This window comes from Ostrea edulis, chromosome 7 (genome assembly GCF_947568905.1).
Source record: "Ostrea edulis chromosome 7, xbOstEdul1.1, whole genome shotgun sequence".
In the NCBI taxonomy this organism is placed as follows: Eukaryota; Metazoa; Mollusca; class Bivalvia; order Ostreida; family Ostreidae; genus Ostrea; species Ostrea edulis.
The window spans coordinates 38147567-38170340 of record NC_079170.1 but is presented as its reverse complement, the minus strand read 5'-3'; the positions used below and the strand labels follow the sequence as shown (position 1 = coordinate 38170340).

Genomic DNA, 22774 nt, shown 5'->3' with positions numbered 1-22774 from the left:
TGTGTCATAACCTATCGATCAATATCAAAAAATGGGTCTGTGGGCCTCATGGCTCGCCTGTAGAGTCGATTTTTGTCGATATCAGTCGATTTCAAAAACTTGTAACTGGTAAATATTTTGTAAGGACATATTGAACAAAAGTTGTTCAGTTTATCGAGATCTATCGATTGATATCAAGAAATAGGCCTATGGTCCTAATGGCTCGCCTGTAGAGTCGATTTTTTGTCGATATCGGTCGATCTCAATAACTTTTTACAGGTAAATATTTTGTAAAGACATATAGAACTAAAGTTGTTGAGTCTATAGAGGGCTAACAAATGACATCAAGAAATAGATCCGCGGGCCTTATGGCTCGCCTGGAGAGTCGAATTTCAAACGAATTTCACCGCAACTTTGCTTCAGAAGCTTATGATATGAAAAATTGATTATATCTAAAGTGTCTTAAAGTCGGAAACTAAATTGGGACTCATTTGTCTTTTTTTTTTTTTTTTTAACTCCGAGTGCATCAACAAATCGGACGGAAGACCTACTCGTTGCTCGCAACGAGATCGTGTCTAGTTATTATTATTATTATTTTTATTATTCTTTCTTTATTCTTGTCGCCCTTTTTTGTCCACGAGTGTTCTCAGAAACTACTGAAGGGATCAAGATGAAACCTTTTTAGGATGATAGAATACTCTTTGTAGATGTGCGGAACGAACGTCATTTTGTCTGAAAATGCATGCATGTGCATGTACGTGCATTGGATTTTTTGTTTACAAATTTTGGAATGCGTCTAACTTTTTTATTTTTCAATGAAATCGTTTGATATTTATATTGCAGGTATAACTTGAGACCCTTAACTGTTTAGCATCATGAAAATTTCAATTCTGCACGCGCATGCACGTGTGCTTCAATTTGATTGGATAATACAAAACCATTTATAACATTCATACCAATTAAGGAAATTTAATGATATTTACAGGATAGGTAGACATGCCAAATATCTACAGACCGATGTAATAAAAATTGCAAACGCGCATGCGCACGCACGTGCATTGACATTTGAATATTCAATTAATTCAATGACCATAACGTTTTTGTTTTTTGTCAAAATCTTTTCAAACTTGTATTGTATATGTATCTTGATATTCTTAACAAAAGTGTACAGTCATAATTACCATCCGGCACGTGCATGCACGTGTGCTAAATTGTGATTGGACGATTTTCAAATCGCCATAACTTTCTTATAAATGATGGAAACAATATGAAATTTATACTGTAAGTATATCTATCAAATGTCTATTGAATGACATCAACATTGATGCTGAGTCATACTCACGTGCGCATGTATGCACGTGCATAGCTTTTCTTTCATTTTTCGGGTACTAAAATGGTCATAACTATTGAATTAAAAACTGAAATGAATTCAAATTTACCCTGAGGATCTATGATATGAATGTCTATGAAATGATGTCAACAAATTTTCCATTATGAAAATCGCGTGCACGTGAATGCGCGTGCAATGTAATTTTTGACGTCTAAATTTAAATATTGGTCTATAACATTTTGAGATTGCAATGAATAGGTTTGAAAATTAGGTTGCAGGTATGTTTTGGGCCTGTCAATTTATTAATAGTCTCAAAATCACTTCCCTGCATGCGCATGCACGTGCGCTTAATTCTGATTGGACGATTTTGAAATCCCAATAACTTTCTTATGAGTGAAGCAATCGATACCAAATTCATATAGTAAGTATATTGTTCAAATGTCTATTGATTAGCATCAACAAAATTGTTGTGTCATACTCACGCGCACGTGTATGCACGTGCATTGATTTCGGTCTTTGTAGTTTTGAGTTGCCGTTAATTTCTCGTTTTTCATTGAACAGTTGTGAAACTTCTGTTGTACTCATATGGTAAGACTTGTAATGTATCGAGATGGTCGAATTATTTATATGCACGTGCAAGCACGTACGTGCACGTGAACAAAACTCTCAGATCTTTATAACTGATTTGAACTAGTATGGAATGGACTGAATGTTAAAAGATAGTTATATATTCACATGCTATACAGTTTCCAATGGTCAAAACCACTTGTACTGAAATAAGTGACACCACTTGCTAAATGGGGGAGTGTTTGGGGAACATCTGTAACGGTCCCCGTTACAATAAGTACTAGTTATTATTATTATTATTATTAAGGTCTTCCGTTACCAACGGAAGACCTTCTAGTGATTCTACTGTTTATTATTTTTTTTTTTTTCCCTTTCGTCTCCGAGACCGTTGGAAGGATTTTCCTGAAACTTTCACAGATTGAAGAGAACGAGTGTACCTCGAGGAATTTTTTTCATTTTTTCAAAATTCACTTCCGTTCGTGAGATTCGTCCGATTTTCCGGTTTTTGTCAGCAACTTTGTCCGGGGGTAAACTTGAAAACCACTAAAGATAATCGAATGAAACTTTCAGGGATGATAGATCTATTTTCTCTATGGTGCATGCACGTAATATTTTTTGTCGCCGTCACTTCCGGTCGTCACCGGAAGTGATTAAATGAATCATCAATTTCAAACTTTTTTCTTTCAAATTGAAACCTATTTCGGTTTACTATATCTCGTTTTAATTCTCAAAAATTGTTGACCCCACCGGAAGTTGAATCTCCAACTTCCGGTTATAGCAAAGAAAGACTATTCATTCTCTCATTTTTCAGTGCCATAAATCTCGCTTATGAAACTAGTTAATGAGTTGAGTTTTACATATATTATAGTCACTATAAATGTCTAGAGTAACGTCAAATATTTTTGTAAAATTCACTTCCGGTCGGCAAATACGGCTTATTAACTGTTTTCGTTGTCCAGCGTTTTTCTCAGAAACGGTAAAAGATAGAGTCACCAAATTTTTAGAGTTAATAGATCTCACTTTGTAGGCGTGCAATAGGGGGCAAAGAATGTCGGGCGTCACTTCCGGTCGTCACCGGAAGTGATTAAATGAATAAAAAATTCCAAACTTTTTTCTTTGAAATTGAAACCTATATCGGTTTATTAGGTCTCGTTCTAATTCTCAAAAACTATTGACCCCACCGGAAGTTGAATCTCCAACTTCCGGTTATATCAAAGTAAGACTATTCATTCTCTCATTTTTCAGTGCCATAAATCTCGGTCATAAAACAAGTTAATGATTTGAATTTTACATATGTTATAGACACTATAAATGTCTTAGAGTATGTTTAAATATTTTTGTAAAATTCACTTCCGGTCGTGAGATATGGGGTGGACATATTCAAACCTTGTTTTTTCAGTTTCTCAATAATGAATACAGATAGACGCTTGAAACTTGTAGAGTTGATCAACTAACATCAGTCCATTGTACACATACATTCAATTTTTTTGTCCGTCACCTCCGGTCTATACCGGAAGTAATTTAAAAAATGTCGATTTTCCGATTTCTTCGAGTGATTTCTCAGAGATGGCTGGACATATTTTCTTGAAATTTTTAGGAATAATGTCTTATGAAATGACCTTGCTATAATTATTTTTGTTTTTACAAAATTCACTTCTGGTCGGAAAATATGGCCGATTTTCTGTTTCTCAAAAGGAATTTTGTCCAGCATTTTTCTTGGAAAAGGTAAAATATAGGTTCATCAAATATTCAGGGATCATCAATCTCCGTTTGTAACCGTGCTGTAGGGGGTTGAACATGTCGACCGTCACTTCCTGTCGTCACCGGAAGTGATTGAAATAATCGTAAATTTCAAAAAAATTCTTTTAAATTGAAACCTATACTTGTTTATTAAGTCTCTTTCAAAGTGTCAAAAGAATATTGACCCTGTCGGTAGTCAAAACGACTAGTTCCGGTTTCTTGATAAAATACTTTTTTACTTTTCGTCTCTTTGTCCCCATAACTCTCGCTTATATTTGAAGTCTTTCATATGATTCTCACATGTCTTAAGAACAGTATCAACTTCTAGAGTTTTGACTATTTTGTTTTTCTAAATTGACTTCCGGTCGGTAGTTACCAACTACTTTTTCTTTCTTTAGTTTACAATGTACTTCTTTTTGTTGAGAACTCTTTCAGATAGAGACGTGAAATTTTCAGGGAATAGAGACAGTAAAGAGTCGCTGTCATTTATAGGAAAACACATCTGAATAGTACTTCCGGTCGTCACCAGAAGTTACAAGAAATGAGTAAAAAATTCGATAATACATTTCTCACTTATTGTTCAAGTACACTCTCTGATAGATTTGAATGGTTTTCGTAGGATCAGAAAACTCTTTACCGGAAGTGAACAAACGGAAGACCTACTCATTACTAGTAATGAGTGTCTAGTTATTATTCTTTTTCTCCGGTACTTTTTTGTCCGGTAGTGTTCTCAGAAACTACAAAAGGGATCGATATGAAACTTTCCAGGATGATAGTATAGCGTTTGTAGATGTGCATAGTGATAGTCATTTTGTTTGCACGTGCATGCACGCGCGCGCACGTGCATTGCAATTTTGGTACAAAAAATGGAAAATCAGAATATTGAAGGAAGCGATATAAAACCTAAATAGGATGATAGTATATCATTTGTACATATGAAAAATAATAGTTATTTTGCATGCGCGTGCACGCACATTACAAAATTTGTACGCTAACTTTGGAATCAGTCTAACTTTTTTGTTGTTCATTGAAATGGCTTGAAATTCATATCATAGGTAGATATTGAGACCCTTAACTGATTTACATGGTCAAAATTACCAATGTGCACGCGCATGCACGTGCGCTTCATTTTGATTGGATAATGCTAAAACGTTTGTAACTATCTTATTTATGAAGCGAATGAGATGATATTCACAGCATATGTAGACAATATGTGTATCTATATGTTGGTGTAACAAAAAATGCCAACGCACACGCGCATGCGCGTGCAACGTTTTTTAAATGTTCAATTTTTAAAGGACGATAACGTTTTTGTTTTTCATCAAATTCTATTCATATTAGGGGTTTAGATGTATCTTGGTACTTCTTACAAATTGCTGTGGTTAGAATTACTGCTCAGCACGTGCATGCACGTGTGCTGATTTCTGATTGGACGATTTTAAAATCGCTATAACTTCCTTATATTTGGTGGAAACGTTATGAAATTCATACTGTGGGTATATGATACAAATGCCTGTTGAACGACATCAACAAAAAATCGGAATCATACATGCGTGCGCGTGTATGCACGTGCAACGCTTTCTTTCATTTCTTGGTACTGAAATGACCATATTGAACGTACTACATGTAATTAAAGGCTAAAATAAAATGATTTTTTCCTATAGATTCACAAGGACATCACTTTTTAATTGGGGGAGGTTTGGGGAACATCTGTAACGGTCCCCGTTACAATTAGAACTAGTTTTCATTATATTTACATTTTGTTAATATGGTAACTGTAAAATCTTTGCTTCAGCATATACAGCAAAATTACTGAACAGCATTATAATTTATACTGAATACTCTACAACATCAAAGAGATATGACATATACCTTACACATTTTCAGCTTAAGGTAATATTACCTAGATATAATAGTTATACACTGAATTTGAAATTGATTTTTTTTTAAATTCATTGCATACTAGAATTTTTATCTAATTAAATATTTAATGCATATGTTTTGTGTATTTGTATATTCACAAATGATGTTAACTTAAATGATTAATTGAAAATAAAATGATAGATATTTTAATGTTTATTTCATTTTTTCCCCCTCCCTCCCAACCCTAATTTGAAGAAAAAAGTCTGCAAACCAATGAATTAAAAAAGTGTGGCCTAACTAGATAATACAGACTATAGGAACTCTTCAATTTCAGAAGATAGAATATTGTGTAATGGAAGTTATATCATTTGAATGGAAAATTTAGTGACTTTTCATTTTAGGATTTTCATACCTAGACGGTAAGCAATGCAAAATTAATAGTGATTAGTGTTTGAGAATCGGAAGAAATTTGCAATCGATTATCGAATTGAATGAGAGATATCTTTTGATTCATAATCGAGATTATACAGAAAATTAAATTTTAGATAATCATATTTCATTCACACAAATAAATAAATCAAACACTGGCGTTACTTCCTGCATTTGTTTAATACTGTTAAATAACTAACAGCAAGGTACAGTGTAACAGTTATATTTTCGCCTTTAATTTCTAGATTAATTTTTTCCCAACTGAACCATCAATGTTTTGACTTTCGGCTTTATCAATTTTGTGGCCATGATTCTGATTTGTCAAGATGGATTTGTAAGTTCCATGACAAAGGAAATATAAATAAATGTACTGACAATTTGACTGAAAATCTATAACAGGATACCTAAAAAACCCCACAGAGGCCTATTATTGGAATTCCTCTTACCTACCGTATATACTCGCCAATAGGTCGGTTCGCCTATAAGTCGGTTGTATATTTTGTAGGCTATTTTGGAGGGATTTGCCATTGACCTGCTTATAAGTCGGTATAATTTTTTTTTAAGAATCGGTTGACAATTTCAGATCAAATTTTAATGTTCTAACGTTTTCACCTCTGTTTTAAATAATATTTTTTGAAATGCGCTGATATTTATTCATTTTCTCAACAAATCAATTTCAATAATATACACTTAAGATGAATAAAATCATTAATTTAAAAATGTGTAAATACTTGTACTTTATGCATATAATCCTAGAATACATGAATAATATAATACAATATTTACAAGAATGCAATTTTTACAGAAAAAGTTGAATCCTTTGATATGACAAATGTTGATATACACAAAATTATCTTTATTTTGACCTGTGTATGTATTTTTAACTTTTATGTCCATCGGATGGGACGTTAAAGGGTGTCCCCTGTCAAGGATTGCAGTCTCCTTGACATGCAAAAGATTGTTTCCCTGATTTTTGAAAAAGAGTATGCTCACTGGGGGCCATCAGGGAGGCTCAAACACTCACAACCAAATATATTTCAATTATTTAACCACCATAGAATGGCTGAAATATTGTCAAAACGGCGTAAAACCGCAATCAATCAATCTTGAGCAACAAGCGTCAGCTAATTGACAGATAGAGCATTTGTACCCATGTAACAATCAATACATGTAATGAATAAAATAGCATTTAAGTTTTCCTTTTCTAAATAGTTAGATTGAATTATTTTATTGCCTTTTAAATACATAATGGTGAAATATATCTTTCCATTATAGCCGACTGATATTCAATTAGAATTTTACAGCACACATTGTGTAGAATTAACCACACTCACATTCTATATGCGCTTCTTTGTTGATTCACATAATCTTCATTATTTATACACAAAGTTGAACCCATTAAGTTTTAGTCAAAATTGCTCAATTTAAAAGAGGGAATAAAAAAACATGTATTCTTGATATTCTGTTCATCATGTAATATGTTGAATGATAAGCCTTATAGCTGTATCATTTACTTAAAGTTTAGTTATACTATAAAGTCACGTCTTAAAGGACACATCGCATGTTTTTAAACTTTTTAATTTTTTCAGCAAAATTAATTCATTTCATGCCTAAAACTACTTTACATGTGTTTTAAATGAAACAGTTTGCGTAGTTTTCGAGTTTGAAAGCGATGAAATTCAAATCTTGCGATATGCATATTTTCTTCGATATTTTACGCGCCATTATCTGTGACGTCATATGCGACCTCGAGCGAGAAGATTTGAAAACAGTTGATAGCCATTTCATAAACAGATTAGATTTAATTTACAAACAAACAATTATCACATTAACAGCTTGTAAATAACGCTGCATTAGGGTGTTTTGTGCTGTTTAAGGGTGTACTTGCTGTCATTAGAGAGGATTTGGACTTGTTTTTTTCAATTTTCGAAGGAAGGTATGAGGGACAAGACGTGTATATTTTTTGTCGGCACAACGACTTTGCCTTTAAAAAAACCTAGTAGAATTTGTCCCTGTACTTTTTCAAACAAGCACTTGGACAAAGACGTAGATAAACTGCGAGAAAATGGTTCTATCGAAGCTACGCACTGTTACATATAGGTCTACGGCATATACTTTCCGTTCTGCTCTCGAATTCAATACACACTCGCACCAACTGACCCTCACCTTGTAACAACATATAGGCAGAACTTTGCTAGCAGTGTCTACCAACTGGTAGTTTTTAAAAAATTAAAGATAAAAGATATTTGAACTTTCAATTATAAATAATAAAATATAATATTTCCTGACTTTGAATTGAATTATAATGCTTTCATTTTTTTTTTTAAGGAACACGTACGTGTTTACAACAACAGCACGCCGCGCTCCCACTACCTAAGTAACAACGTGTTGATAACAAAAAATAATGATTAGGCCTAATAAACTTGCTTTAATAAAATGATTTAAAAGTATTGTGATTTTCACAATAAGTTTGATCATTAGGGTCTTCCGTCTTCAGCGGAAGACCCTTCTATTATTCTATTGTTGATTTTTCACTTTTCTTCTTATTATTAGGGTCTTCCGTCTTCAGCGGAAGACCCTTCTATTATTCTATTGTTGATTTTTCACTTTTCTTATTAACTTTAGGTCTTCCGTCTCCTGCGGAAGACCTTACTATTATTGTTCACGTTCTTCTTCTTCATTATTATTATTATTATTATTATTATTATTATTTTCCTTGGTAGTACACGCGTTTTTCTCAGCCATTTCTCCATTGATTTTCACGAAATTTTCAGGAAAGATGTCTTTTGGTGACGAGACGTTGCTTGCAAAATTTCGTGCTTGACGTCACTTCCGGTCAGGAGTTATCTCTCTTTTAATGACTTTTTGAAGGGCCTTGTTGTCCACACATCTCCTCCGTTAGTTTTGAAGCTAGAGTCTTGAAATTTCTACACAAGATAGAGTAAACATTTTAGAAGATTTGTGGGGGATTCGATTTTACCGGAGGCGATTTGCCTAAACGCTCGCCTGGACCTGAAAAAATGGATGCCAAAATTTTTCTCCGATTTCGGCGATTTTTGACCTTTGATCTACAATATCTTTTTTCTTGCATATATTTTGTTAAGACATGTAGAACAAAAGTTGTGCACATTTACGAGATCTTTTCGAAAATATCAAGATTTAGGGGTTAGCCTTTTAAATTAGGGATCTAGAAGGGCTCAAAGTCTACATCAAATATCTCAAAAATCGTTAATATTTTGATATAAGTCAAAGAACAAAAAATGTTCATCTCAACAATCCAAATCTATTCATATAAAAATTTAGGTCATATGTTACGTAATAAGGGATTTTAAGGGCCAAAACCATAAACGTTGTACCCCTTGTATCTCGAAAACGACAAATATTTTGAAAAGCAATAAAGAAGAAAAGTTGTTCAGAATGATGATCTGAACAAAATGCATATTTCGTTTTTACCCTATGTGGCCCCGTTAGGGAGCTACAGTTTGGCCCCTAAAAATTACTTCTAGAAATAACTCGAGAACGGTAAAGAATTTCTAAATACTTGTTGAACAAAAAATGTTTGAAATGTCATGACCTTTCTTACGGTATCAAGCAAGAGGGGCTGACCCTTTAAATTAGGGGCCCAGAAGGGTCCAAAGGTTTATGAGAATATCTCAGAAACTATTCATATTTTGTAATAAGTCATTCAAGCGGAAATGTTCATCTAAACGAGCTTGTTCTTATCAAATCAAAAAGTAGGTCATATGTTACGTAATAAGGGATTTTAAGGGCCAAAATCATTAATAATTGACGCATCATATCTTGAAAACGACAAATATTTTGAAAAGCATTATTGAACAAAAGTTGTTCAGAATGATAATCTAAACAATATGTACATTTCGCTTTTTCCCTATGTGGCCCCGTTAGGGAGCTACAGTTTGGCCCCTAAATATTTCTTGTAGAGATAACTGGAGAACGGTAAAGAATTTCTAAATACTTGTTGAGCAAAAAATGTTTAAAATGACAAGGCCTTTCTTACGATATCAAGCAAAACGGGCTGGCCCTTTAAATTAGGGGTTCAGAAGGGTCCAAATGTTTTTGAGAATATCTCAGAAACTATTAATATTTTATAATAAGTTGTAGAAGCAGAAATGTTCATCTCAACGAGCTTGATCTTATCAAATCAAAAAGTAGGTCATATGTTACGTAATTAGAGATTTCAAGGGCCAAACTCGTAAATATTTGAGGCCTCATATCTTTAAAACGACATATTTTTTGAAAAGCATTATTGAACAAAAGTTGTTCAATGTGTCATAACCTATCGATCAATATCAAAAAATGGGTCTGTGGGCCGCTTCAGTTCTTCAGTTTATCGAGATCTATCGATTGGTATCAAGAAATAGGCCTATGGTCCTAATGGCTCGCCTGTAGAGTCGATTTTTTGTCGATATCGGTCGATCTCAATAACTTTTTACAGGTAAATATTTTGTAAAGACATATAGAACTAAAGTTGTTGAGTCTATAGAAGGCTAACAAATGACATCAAGAAATAGGCCCGCGGGCCTTATGGCTCGCCTGGAGAGTCGAATTTCAAACAAATTTCACCGCAACTTTGCTTCAGAAGCTTATGATATGAAAAATTGATTATATCTAAAGTGTCTTAAAGTCGGAAACTAAATTGGGACTCATTTGTCTTTTTTTTTTTTTTACTCCGAGTGCATGAACAAATCGGACGGAAGACCTACTCGTTGCTCGCAACGAGATCGTGTCTAGTTATTATTATTATTATTCTTTTTTTTTCTCCTTACCGATTTTTGTGCAGAAGATTTCTCGGAGATGGCTGGATCGATTTGCTTCAAATTTTCAGGATTGATGCGTTGCCATTTGAAGTTTGTACTGCCGTTTCAATTTTTGAAAAATCACTTCGGTTGGTAGTTATCCCCCTTTTATCGATTTTCAGATGACCATTTTGTCCAGACAAAAACTCAAAAACGATAAAAGCTAGAGTGCTGAAATTTTCAGTGATGTTAGACGACATGTTGTAGTTGTGCACCTGGGTTTTCAAAATTTCCGGAAGTGCCTATTATGGAAGCTCGGTAGGGGTTGAAAATGGAGTTTAAAAAAGTGTCCAATTTTTTTCCACGTTTTAAATCATAACTTTTTACTCGTAAATATTTTGATTAGATATATATAATAAAAGTTGTACAGTTTATTGAGATCTTTCGTGTCATATCAAGAAATAGGCCCATGGGCCTCATGGCTCGCCTGAACCATTGAATTTCTGTTACAATGATTAACTTTTTTCTCACGAAACTTTTGGTAAGACATGTAGAATAAAAGTTGTTCAGTTTTGCGAGATCTATTTAATGATATCTTAAAAAAGGCTCCCGGGCATCATAGCTCGCCTGAACAGTAAAATTTGTATCGCAATTAATAACATTGATAACTCTTTTCTCGAAAGACTTTTGACAAGACATGTAGAACAAAAGTTGTTCAGTTTCGCAAGCGTTAACTAACGATGTTAAGAAATAGGACTGCGGGTCTCATGGCTCACCTGAACAGTTGGGTTATTATTGCAATCTATAACATTTTTGTCAAGAAACTTTTAATAAGACATCTAGAACAAAAGTTGTTCAGTTTTGCAAGATCTTTCGAACAACATCATCAAAAAGGCCAACGGGCCTCATGGCTCGCCTGAACAGTTTGATTAGTGTCACAATCAATAACTATTTTCTGGAGAAACTTTTGATAAGACATGTAGAACAAAAGTTGGTCAGTTTCGCACGCGTTAACTAACGATGTTAAGAAATAGGCCTGTGGGTCTTATGGCTTACCTGAACAGTTGGGTTATTGTTGCAATCTATAACATTTTTGTCAAGAAACTTTAAATAAGACATCTAGAACAAAAGTTGTTCAGTTTTGCAAGATCTTTCAAACAACATCATGAAAAAGGCGAACGGGCTTCATGGCTCGCCTGAACAGTTTGATTAGTGTCACAATCAATAACTTTTTTCTTGAGAAACTTTTGATAAGACATGTAGAACAAAAGTTGTTCACTTTCGCAAGCGTTAACTAACAATGTTAAGAAATAGGCCTGCGGGACTCATGGCTCATCTGTACAGTTGGGTTATTGTTGCAATCTAAAACATTTTTGTCAAAAAACTTTTAATAAGACATCCTGAACAACTTTTGCAAGATCTTTCGGACAACATCATGAAAAATGCAAATGGGTCTCATGGCTCACCTTAACAGTTTGATTAGTGTCACAATTCCTAACTTTTCTCTCGAGTATCTTTTGATTAGACAGAACGAAAATCTCAGTCAAAATCTTATCTCATCTCATCTAAAATTGGACGGAAGACCCACTCGTTGCTCGCAACGAGATCGCATCTAGTTATTATTATTATTCTTTTTTTTTCTCCTTACCGATTTTTGTGCAGAAGATTTCTCGGAGATGGCTTAATCAATTTGCTTCAAATTTTCAGGATTGATGCGTTGCCATTTGAAGTTTGTACCGCCGTTTCAATTTTTGACAAATCACTTCCGGTTGGAAGTTATCCCCCTTTTATCGATTTTCAGATGACCATTTTGTCCAGACAAAACGATAAAAGCTAGAGTGCTGAAATTTTCAGTGATGTTAGACGACATGTTGTAGTTGTGCACCTGGGTTTTCAAAATTTCCAGAAGTGCCTAGTATGGAAGCTCGGTAGGGGTCGAAAATGGAGTTTTAAAAAGTGTCCCATTTTTCTCCATGTTTTAAATCATAACTATTTACTCGTAAATATTTTGCTTAGACATATATAACAAAAGTTGTACAGTTTATTGAGATCTTTCGTGTCATATCAAGAAATGGGCCCATAGGCCTCATGGCTCGCCTGAACCATTGAATTTCTGTTACAATGATTAACTTTTTTCTCACGAAACTTTTGATAAGACATGTAGAATAAAAGTTGTTCAGGTTTGCAAGATCTATCTAATGATATAAAAAACTAGGCCTCAGGGCGTCATGGCTCGCCTGAATAGTCGAATTTGTATCACAATTAATAACATTAATAACTTTTTTCTCGAGAAACTTTTGACAAGACATGTAGAACAAAAGTTGTTCAGTTTCGCAAGGGTTAACTAACGATGTTAATAAATAGGCCTGCGGGTCTCATGGCTCACCTGAACAGTTGGGTTATTGTTGCAATCTATAACATTTTTGTCAAGAAACTTTTAATAAGACATCTTGAACAAAAGTTGTTCAGTTTTGCAAGATCTTTCGAACAACATCATGAAAAAGGCCAACGGGCCTCATGGCTCGCCTGAACAGTTTGATCAGTGTCACAATTACTAACTTTTTTCTGGAGAAACTTTTGATAAGACATGTAGAACAAAAGTTGTTCAGTTTTGCAAGATCTTTCAAACGATATCAAGAAAAAGGCCCACGGGCCTTATGACTCGCCTTAACAGTGATAAATGTCGCATAACGTTATACTCATAAATATTTTTTTTAGACATATATAACAAAAGTTGTACAGTTTATTGAGATCTTTCGTGCCGTATCAAGAAATGGGTCCATGGGCTTCATGGCTCGCCTGAACCATTGAATTTCTGTTACAATGATTAACTTTTTCCTCACGAAACTTTGATGAAACATGTAGAATAAAAGTTGTTCAGTTTTGCAAGATCTATCTAATGATATCAAAAAATAGGCCTGCGGGGGTCATGGCTCGCCTGAACAGTCGAATTTGTATCACAATTAATAACATGAATAACTTTTTTCTTGAGAAACTTTTGATAAGACATGTAGAACAAAAGTTGTTGAGATTCGCAAGCGTTACTAACGATGTTAAGAATAAGGCCTGCGGGTCGCATGGCTCACCTGAACAGTTGGGTTATTGTTGTAATCTATAACATTTTAGTCAAGAAACTTTTAATGAGACATCTAGAGCAAAAGTTGTTCAGTTTTGCAAGATGTTTCAAACAACATCATGAAAAAGGTGAACGGGCCTCATGGCTCGCCTGAAGAGTTTGATTAGTGTCACAATCAATAGCTTTTTTCTGGAGAAACTTTTGATAAAACATGTAGACCAAAAGTTGTTCAGGTTTGAAAGATCTTTCAAACGATATCAAGAAAAAGGCCCATGGGCCTTATGACTCGCCTTAACAGTCTGATAAATGTCGCAATTAATAACTTTTTTCTTAAGAAAATTTCCATAGGACATGTAGAACAAAATTTGTTCAGTTTTGCGAGATATATCTAGAATGATATAAAAAAAATAGGCCTCCGGGCGGCATGACTCGCCTGATCAGTTGAATCTGTATCGCAGTAAATAACATTATTAACTTTTTTCTCGAAAAAAAGCTGACCCCTTTAATTAGTTGCCGAGAGGTAGACAGAGTCTTTAATTTATAACATTTAAATGATCAATATTTGTAAAACATTACCAAAGCTAAATTGTACGTCTAGACAATATATTTGTATCATTATTTATGAACGAAAATGTCAGTCAAATTCTTATCTAATCACATCTAAATTTGGACGGAAGACCCACTCGTTGCTCGCAACGAGATCGAATCTAGTTATTATTATTATTTTTTCTTTCTTTTCGAAATGCACCCGTGACAGTAGGCCTAGTTGTCAATGATACATAATCGTATCATAATTTAGGCCTATCTAACTTCTCCAAAAATAAATTTAAATATTTATTGCACTGTTTAGTTTAGAAAAGCAACAACGCTAATTACAGTTGTTTACAGAAATGGCATTACCAAATTGTGTTTAGACAGTGATCCCATGTAAACATTATTTACTCGCAAATTTATGCAGATTTCGTACTCGCTTTTCTCGCTACATTTGGGTCGCTATTTGTATGCACTGGTGGCTAAAAGATGTAAGACTCGATCGGGAAATTTGTCAACATCGAAATAAATGTTATGCATGGTAAATAAATCAGGCCCCTAAAACCCGAGTTTTTAAAAATATCTAACACTACTTTTACAACAAGTTGATCGACGAAGGTCGCATATGACGTCACTGTACCACGTGACTACCTATCTAATTAACTAGGCTTTTTGAAATCGGGGCTTAGATTTAAGTCCGTATTGTGGCTAATTATCGCAATACTTCAGCGAACGAACTATTACAATTAATTTCTATAAGCATAAGGAAGACAAAATGCATATAATTCTGTATACTTTGAAAACACGAGATGTGTCCTTTAATAAAATACAAATTGAATTCTTCCTACAAATTAAATAGATGAAAATATTTTGTAGCAGTAAACTATTTAATCTGAGAAGTGTTCTTCCAATTGCAAATGCCATCAACAATTAATACCTCACCTCTGGTTTTTTATTAGCTCACCTGAGCTGAAAGCTCAAGTGAGCTTTTCTGATCACCCGTATTCCGGCGTCCGTACGTCTGTCTGTCTGTCTGTAAACTTTTCACATTTTCAACTTCTTCTCAACAACCACTGGGCCAATTTCAACCAAAGTTGGCACAAAACATCCTTAGGTAAAGGGAATTCTAAATTGTTAAAATGAAGGGCTAGGCCACCTTCCAAGGGGAGATAATCAAGAAGAGGTAAAAATAGGGTAGGGTCATTAAAAAATCTTCTTCTCAAGAACCACTGGGCCAGAAAAGATGAAATTTATAGATAAGCTTTATTAGGTAGTGCAGATTCTAAATTGTTAAAATCATGGCCCCCAGGGGTCGGATGGGGCCACAATAGGGGATCAAAGTTTTACATACAAATATAATGGGAAAATCTTTAAAAATCTTCTCAAGAACCACTGAGCCAGAAAAGCTGAGATTTATATGAAAGCTTCCTGATATAGTGCAGATTTTAAATTGTTAAAATCATGGCCCCCCGGGGGTCGGATGGGGCCACAATAGGGGATCAAAGTTTTACATAAAAATATATAGGAAAAATCTTTAAAGGCATAGGGTCTAAGATATTGGTGAAATTTTGCTTGTTCCAAAAAGGTGGCGAAATTTAAGATCATAACTAAAAAATCACAAAAAGTTCATCAGAATGTTTACAAACACATTGGATATGATAGTAATTACAAAATAATTCCCTGTTCTCATTTGCCTAAACTGGTACCCTGTTGACTTCGCATCTCTTATGTTTGTGTGTAGCCACTAATCAGCGGGGTACCAGTTTAATATATTGTCCTCCAGACAAAATTTTTATAAAGGGCTAAAACGTCAAAATGACTTCAATTTCCAAGCGCTGCAGCTATAGATAACTCAAAATTAATACTGCAATTTTGTTTTCTGGAGTTCTTCTTGCAAAATATTGTGATGTCATTTTTAAGATAAAAGATAGACCCTATGCCTTTAAAAATCTTCTTCCCAAGAACCACTGAGCCAGAAAAGCTGAGATTTATATGAAAGCTTTCTGATATAGTACAGATTCTAAATTGTTAAAATCATGGCCCCCGGGGGTCGGATGGGGCCACAATAGGGGATCAAAGTTTTACATACAAATATATAGGGAAAATCTTTTAAAATCTTCTTCTCAAGAACCACTGAGGCAGAAAAGCTGAGATTTATATGAAAGCTTCCTGATATAGTGCAGATTCTAAATTGTTAAAATCATGCCCCCCCCGGGGGTCGGATGGGGCCACAATAGCGGGGTCAAAGTTTTACATACAAATATATAGGAAAAATCTTTAAAAATCTTCTTCCCAAGAACCACTGAGCCAGAAAAGCTGAGATTTATATGAAAGCTTCCTTATATAATACAGATTTTAAATTCTTAAAATCATGGCCCCTTGGAGTAGGATGGGGCCACAATAGGGGATCAAAGTTTTACATACAAATATATAGGAAAAATCTTTAAAAATCTTCTTCCCAGAACCACTAAGCCAGAAAAGCTGAGATTTATATGAAAGCTTTCTGATATAGTGCAGATTCAGGTTTGTTAAAATCATGGCCCCCGGGGGTAGGATGGGGCCACAATAGGGGATCAAAGTTTTACATACAAATATATAGGGAAAATCTTTAAAAATCTTCTTCTCAAGAACCATTGGTCCAAAGAAGTTAACATTTACATGAAAGCTTTCTGACATAGTGTAGATTCAAGTTTGCAAAAACCATGGCCTCCAGGGGTAGGTTTGGGGCCATAATAGGGACTACGGTTATACATGCAAATAGATATGGAAAATCTTCTGATATGGACCAAGGTGACTCATGTGAGCGATGTGGCCCATGGGCCTCTTGTTCTAAAAATAGTGGGCTGAGACAGATATATCTCAGCATCTCACCTTCCATTCGTTATAGGTGGTGAGGTTAAAACGATGAAATTGAACAGCATGAAGAAATTATTGTGCACCAAATAGCAATGCATTTAATCCAAGAATCATCAGTAGATTTAGAATGACTGTTCTTTTCAGTTGGGAGGTGCATTATTGTTGCCCTTTCAGTAGGGTTTTTCAGCAAAGTGTAATTTTTATACGCCCGTCTTTAGACGGGACGTATTATGGTACAGCGATGTCTGTACGTCTGTCCGTCCATCTGTTTGGGGTTTTCTCTTTATAATTTCATTTCCCTTTCACATATCATGCTGAAACTTGCTGTGTAGCTTCTTTGTGGGTCACTCTAGATCATACTGCAATTTTGATCAATTTTGACCTTTTTTCCAGGAGTTTTGCCTCTTTATTTGGAAATAATTATTATATGGAGGGTACATAATTTGTCCACCCTACTCCTCCCACAGTTTTCAACTGAGGACCTTCTTATTTTGTGGAGTGTTTGTATGGGTATTGAAGATGTGCATGTGGGATGGATTTTGATTTTCTACAATTTTTGAGAAAATTACAGGCTGTTGAACTTAGTCTATTTGGAAATTAATATTCTTTGGAGGGTACATAATTTGTCTGCCCAATTCCTCCTACAGTTTTCAAGTGAGGACCTTCTTATTTTGTGGAGTGTTTGTATAGGTACTGAAGATGTGCATATGGGATGGATTTTGATTTTCTACAATTTTTGAGAAAATTACAGGTTGTTGAACTTAGTCTATTTGGAAATTAATATTCTATGGAGGGTACATAATTTGTCCGCCCAACTCCTCCCACAGTTTTCAAGTGAGGACCATCTTTTTTTGTGCAGTGTTTGTATGGGTATTGAAGATGTGCATCTAAGGAAGGATTTTGATTTTCTTCCATTTTTGAAAAAATTACAGGTTGTTGAACTTGGTTCATTTTGAGGAAATCTCGATATTTAAGCTAAGACCCTTTGTTCATATGAAAGTTTGTCACAGCCTCATGATGGCTGATACTACCTGAAGCAAAGTTATACAAATTATAGCACAAGAAAAACACCCTATGTAAGCATTTCACGGGCGTATTATTTACTGTTTGCGGTACTCTTGTTGTCAAAATGTTGCTGGCTGTATTGCCTACCTTGTTCATCTATTATAATTGGTGATGTGACATTTTAAAAAATGGTTTCTATGCAAGATTTGTATAATCCATTTAAATGAAAACACTCTAAAGTTTGATATTTTATCAGAAATATACCTGAAATACCATTAAAAACAAGGAAGGGGAAAGGGACCTGAAGTCCTATACACAAGCACCTGTAAGTTTACTTGTCAAGATATAAGGCTCACAGCTGGTATGACCAGTCAACAGGGGATGCTTAATCCTCCTAGGGGCCTGATCCAACCTCTGATATATACAGGGCTCCATGTTTGCCCAGCTCTTAATTTTTTATTCCATATAGGAGTTATGAGATTGATCACTGTTCATTATCTTTGACTTTTTACATGAGCAAAATTAAGACTATGTGACTATTTTTGTAGATTGAATAAATTGTAGATATTTCAGTGTCAATTGTTGATGCTTACGAAGGTAACTTCGTGGGGATTTTCTTAGCTGATTTGCGTAGAGCTCTTGGAAATTAATTTCAAATTATAAGTAAGATCATCGACAATTTTCAAGATTGATTGATTGAACATTGTTTAACATCCCTCTCGAGAATATTTCACTCATATGGAGACGTCACCATTGCCGGTGAAGGACTGCAAAATTTAGGCTTTATACGCTTGGCGCTTGTGGCTTCTGAGTTGGGAGGTATCTTTACTGTGCCACACCTACTGTGATACGACACCTTGGTTTTCACGGTCTCAACCGAAGGACCACCCCATTTAATCGCCTCTTATGACAAGCAAGGGGTAGTGAGGACCTATTTTAACTCGGATCCCCACAGGATCAATTTTAAAGATAAAAGATAAGTAAATATATAAGGTTTTAGTACAAGTTTTTGCACTTTAAGCAATGAGAAATTGTTTATTTGTGTAAGCCATCGCTCGTATCAATCCTTTCCCATATTGTTTTTAAAGAGGAGTTGTAGAAAACAAATTTAAAATTAGCATAAACCCAAGAATTATTAAGTTATGTGTGGAGTTTTTCAAAAATGATTTTGTGTTAGAATATTAATGTTGTAAAATATTTTAAATAAATTAGCAATTCTAAAGGTAAATGTATATATGTTGAAATAGTAAAATACAATCCAGACAAGGTGTTAACTCACCAGTGTACATTGTATATACATGTATGTACAACTGTATGTAAATAATTGCACTTTGATTGTTTTAGAGACACAACGTACATTTATGCTTAAGTTAATGACTTTTTAGGATACTTTTCAATTTTTAAAAAAAGATAATTTTTAATTTAAGAAGCATCTGGTGCAAACCTACATAAAATCAACTCCCATCAGTACTTTCAGAACTTTGATTTCTAGATTTCATAGCCCTTGGGATTAGCGATATTTTTAACTAGTACTCAGGAGACCAATAAGGCCTGTGGGCCTTTTGTTTCATTCACTGAAGAGATACTTATGGCATTGATGAAACAATGCATCTGAGCTTAAATACAGCAATGAATAGTTTCTCTAGAAGACTTCATATTTCATTACAGGTCACATTTTCAAGGTTTTTCATAAAGGAAAATACAATGAAGAAGATTCAGACATCATCACGTGGATCAGTTAAATTAAAGGAGGAAGAGAGACCCATTCTCTACTACAGTAAACGTTACAATTACCTTTTGGAAGAGGATAGAAAAGAAATTGTGAAAACACTTCTGCTTCTGAGAGTAATGGAAAATCGAGCAAGAACAAAAAAGAAAACCTAAACAGTGTTATAGATTTTTTTAGAGTCAATTTTCTAGGACTGGTCATAGCTAGTTTAGACAAGTTAATATGCAATTTTTTGAATTGATAAATGATGACTTAATTGAATTTATTAATTCATATGGAAATTAATACATTGGAAACAATGGCAGCTTATTGTGAATGTTATTTATAATTCAAAATGCATTGTGTCTACCTGATTTGAAAAAATGCATTGTGTATGCTTTTTGAGCACTCATCATTGTTTTATACATTTTTAGGTGTCGTGAGTCACCCGTGACCTATTTTTGCAATTGGCAGTCATCCTTCGGGTGTTAACAATAGAACATTTTTAATTTCTTCTTGATAGCTACTCTCCCAATTCTTTTCAAATTTGATATAGAACATTTTTGGGACAAGGGGGACATAAATTGTAAATTTTAGGACCCATGAACCCCTGTGGCCATAAGGGTGGGTGGGCCAAAAATTGACCAGCTTTCAAAAATCATCTTCTTTACAAGCACACATCTGTAAGAAAAACCAAATACATAGTGATGTAGAGGAGGATGGTCTACACTAAACATAAATTTCCTGATTCTCGGGCTAGAGGTTCTGACATTAAGATAGGGCATACTCAGGTGACCAATAAGGCTTTTGGGCCTCTTGTTTTTATTTCTTTTTAAATTCCCTGAGTTTTACTGATGGAAATTAGTTCTTTGGCTGTGCTTGTCAACTTTTCACATTTTCTTCTTTTTCTGCTGAACAAGAAGGCTAATTTCAGCCAAACATCCAAAATTCAGGGAATCTAGCATCATTCAGCTATGTGCCAGTGATGGTTTCCCGAAACGGGATAAGTTTTTGAAATAATGAAATTAAGTAATAGTGATTTTAAAATTGTAGTACTTAGATATCAGTTAATTCAAATGATGGCACTACAGTAATGATAAGGTGTACATAAGAATATTAGAGATGTTTGGCTTAGTAGTATATGAAGGTTCTTGTTATATTGATTGGAAAAAAAAATGAAGCACTGAAGGTTTAATCTTGCATTTTCATTATCATAAACAAAAAGTGAGATGGGGCCAACCAGCCAATACATAGAACTTCAGTATGCAATAAGGACTTTCCACTGAGATAATACAAAAAAGGATATATAATTCTATATTACATATGTCAAAAGCTGTCAAAAGATGTCATTGCTATGTGCCTGTACAAATTAAACAGTTAAAGACCTCGTACAACAATCCATTACCAGAGGAAACGTTAGAAGGTGTGAATATATATTTATTTATCCCGCTTCAGACAAATTTACAGGTAATTGAATGGATAAAAGCTAATCACACGACGTCCTGAAACTGACCATAACAAATTTATCCTGCTGAAGACCTGTAGAAAATTTGTTAAGATTTCATTAACATCTTTGATAAATATCATTCAATTACTAAATTGAATTCCATATACGTGTGTCTCATTGAAAATCATATTACCACAATATCAAAACATCACAATTAAAAATATGAACACTAACATTAAATAAACAAATCATGTATGTTGAAACTGAATACATGTAGATGTACACTGACAGCTACAGTCAGTTTGGGGCGTAATACAGAGTCATCCACGGTGTGAAATGGAAATCTATATTGGGACTCGCGCCCCATTTCATACCCTGGATGACTCTGTATTATGTCTTAAACTGACAGTGTAACTTAATTATAATATAAATTAATAATTTCTTTATCTACATAAGATGGTTATGTATTATTATGATGTATTCATATTCTATATTTCAGTTTGCGTTTGTATTTGATGAATTCAATTATGCATTGACAACATCAATTTTTATACATGTAGGCCTTTGATTGATTAATTATCTATCTAACTACATGTATCTACAGAACTGTATATATAATTCATTTAATATTTACCTAAATATGATATGTTAATCCATATTTTAGTTTCCATTTGTATGTAATAAATTCAATTGTACATTGGCAATTTTCATCTAGCTGATTCAATGTTTATAGGCCCATGTTTAATTATCAAAATGGATATAATAATACGTGCATTGATTATGAAAATTCAATGAAAAAATGAAAACCTGTAGCTGATGTAAATATAATTTCAATATCAATTCCTATGGGCCTCTTGTTTTAATTTCTAATTACATAATTGTAATGGTTGCTATGCATGATGACATTATTCTAATCTGGATGTTTCCTATCGTAACTTTTAATTGGTTAAAATAATGTCCTTATCATATACTTTAAAGAGAATATTGACAAAACGTGTTCTTCATAAATATCATGACATTGTTTAGAATTTACTTCAAATTGTGTGCATCAATGAGTTTCAAGTGTTAAAAATGAATGAAATTCTACGTCATAATATATCACTCGTGACGTCATCTCTCTGGAACCATGCAAGATAAGACCATAGAATTTTCAATGCACAATTAGGCATACATGTGTGTCATTTTAAAGCAAAAATCTCATTTTTGATAAATTTCCTGATTTGTAATATATTGGACTCGAGTAGTTTAATAATTTGGCATCAGCATAATAAATTAATATTCCTCAACTCAAATACAAAATGGAAGAAACTCTTGGTCAATTTTTCATGCCTGAAACTCTACATATATGAGCATTTATGCCAATATTACATCAAGACAGAGTACTAGGGTATATGAGGTATGCACATACATCTGCATTTCTATGGGTACAGCATTGAGAGTGAACTAATTGTTAATAAGAGAATTGAATGATATTCACAGAATATGT

The 22774-nt window shown here is 34.1% G+C and overlaps 1 protein-coding gene across 7 annotated transcripts in view; it reads left to right on the top strand.

The window, feature by feature from the left end:
• The window catches only part of LOC130048105 (uncharacterized), a 112932-nt gene extending 90947 nt beyond the window's left edge, over window positions 1–21985 (top strand). For all 7 annotated transcript variants that reach the window (XR_008796936.1, XR_008796935.1, XR_008796934.1 and 4 more), the window contains one exon: window positions 19802–21985. The gene's annotated coding sequence lies outside the window, so the exon portion shown is untranslated. The remainder of the gene's footprint in view (window positions 1–19801) is intronic.
• The last annotated feature ends 789 nt before the right edge of the window (window positions 21986–22774 follow it).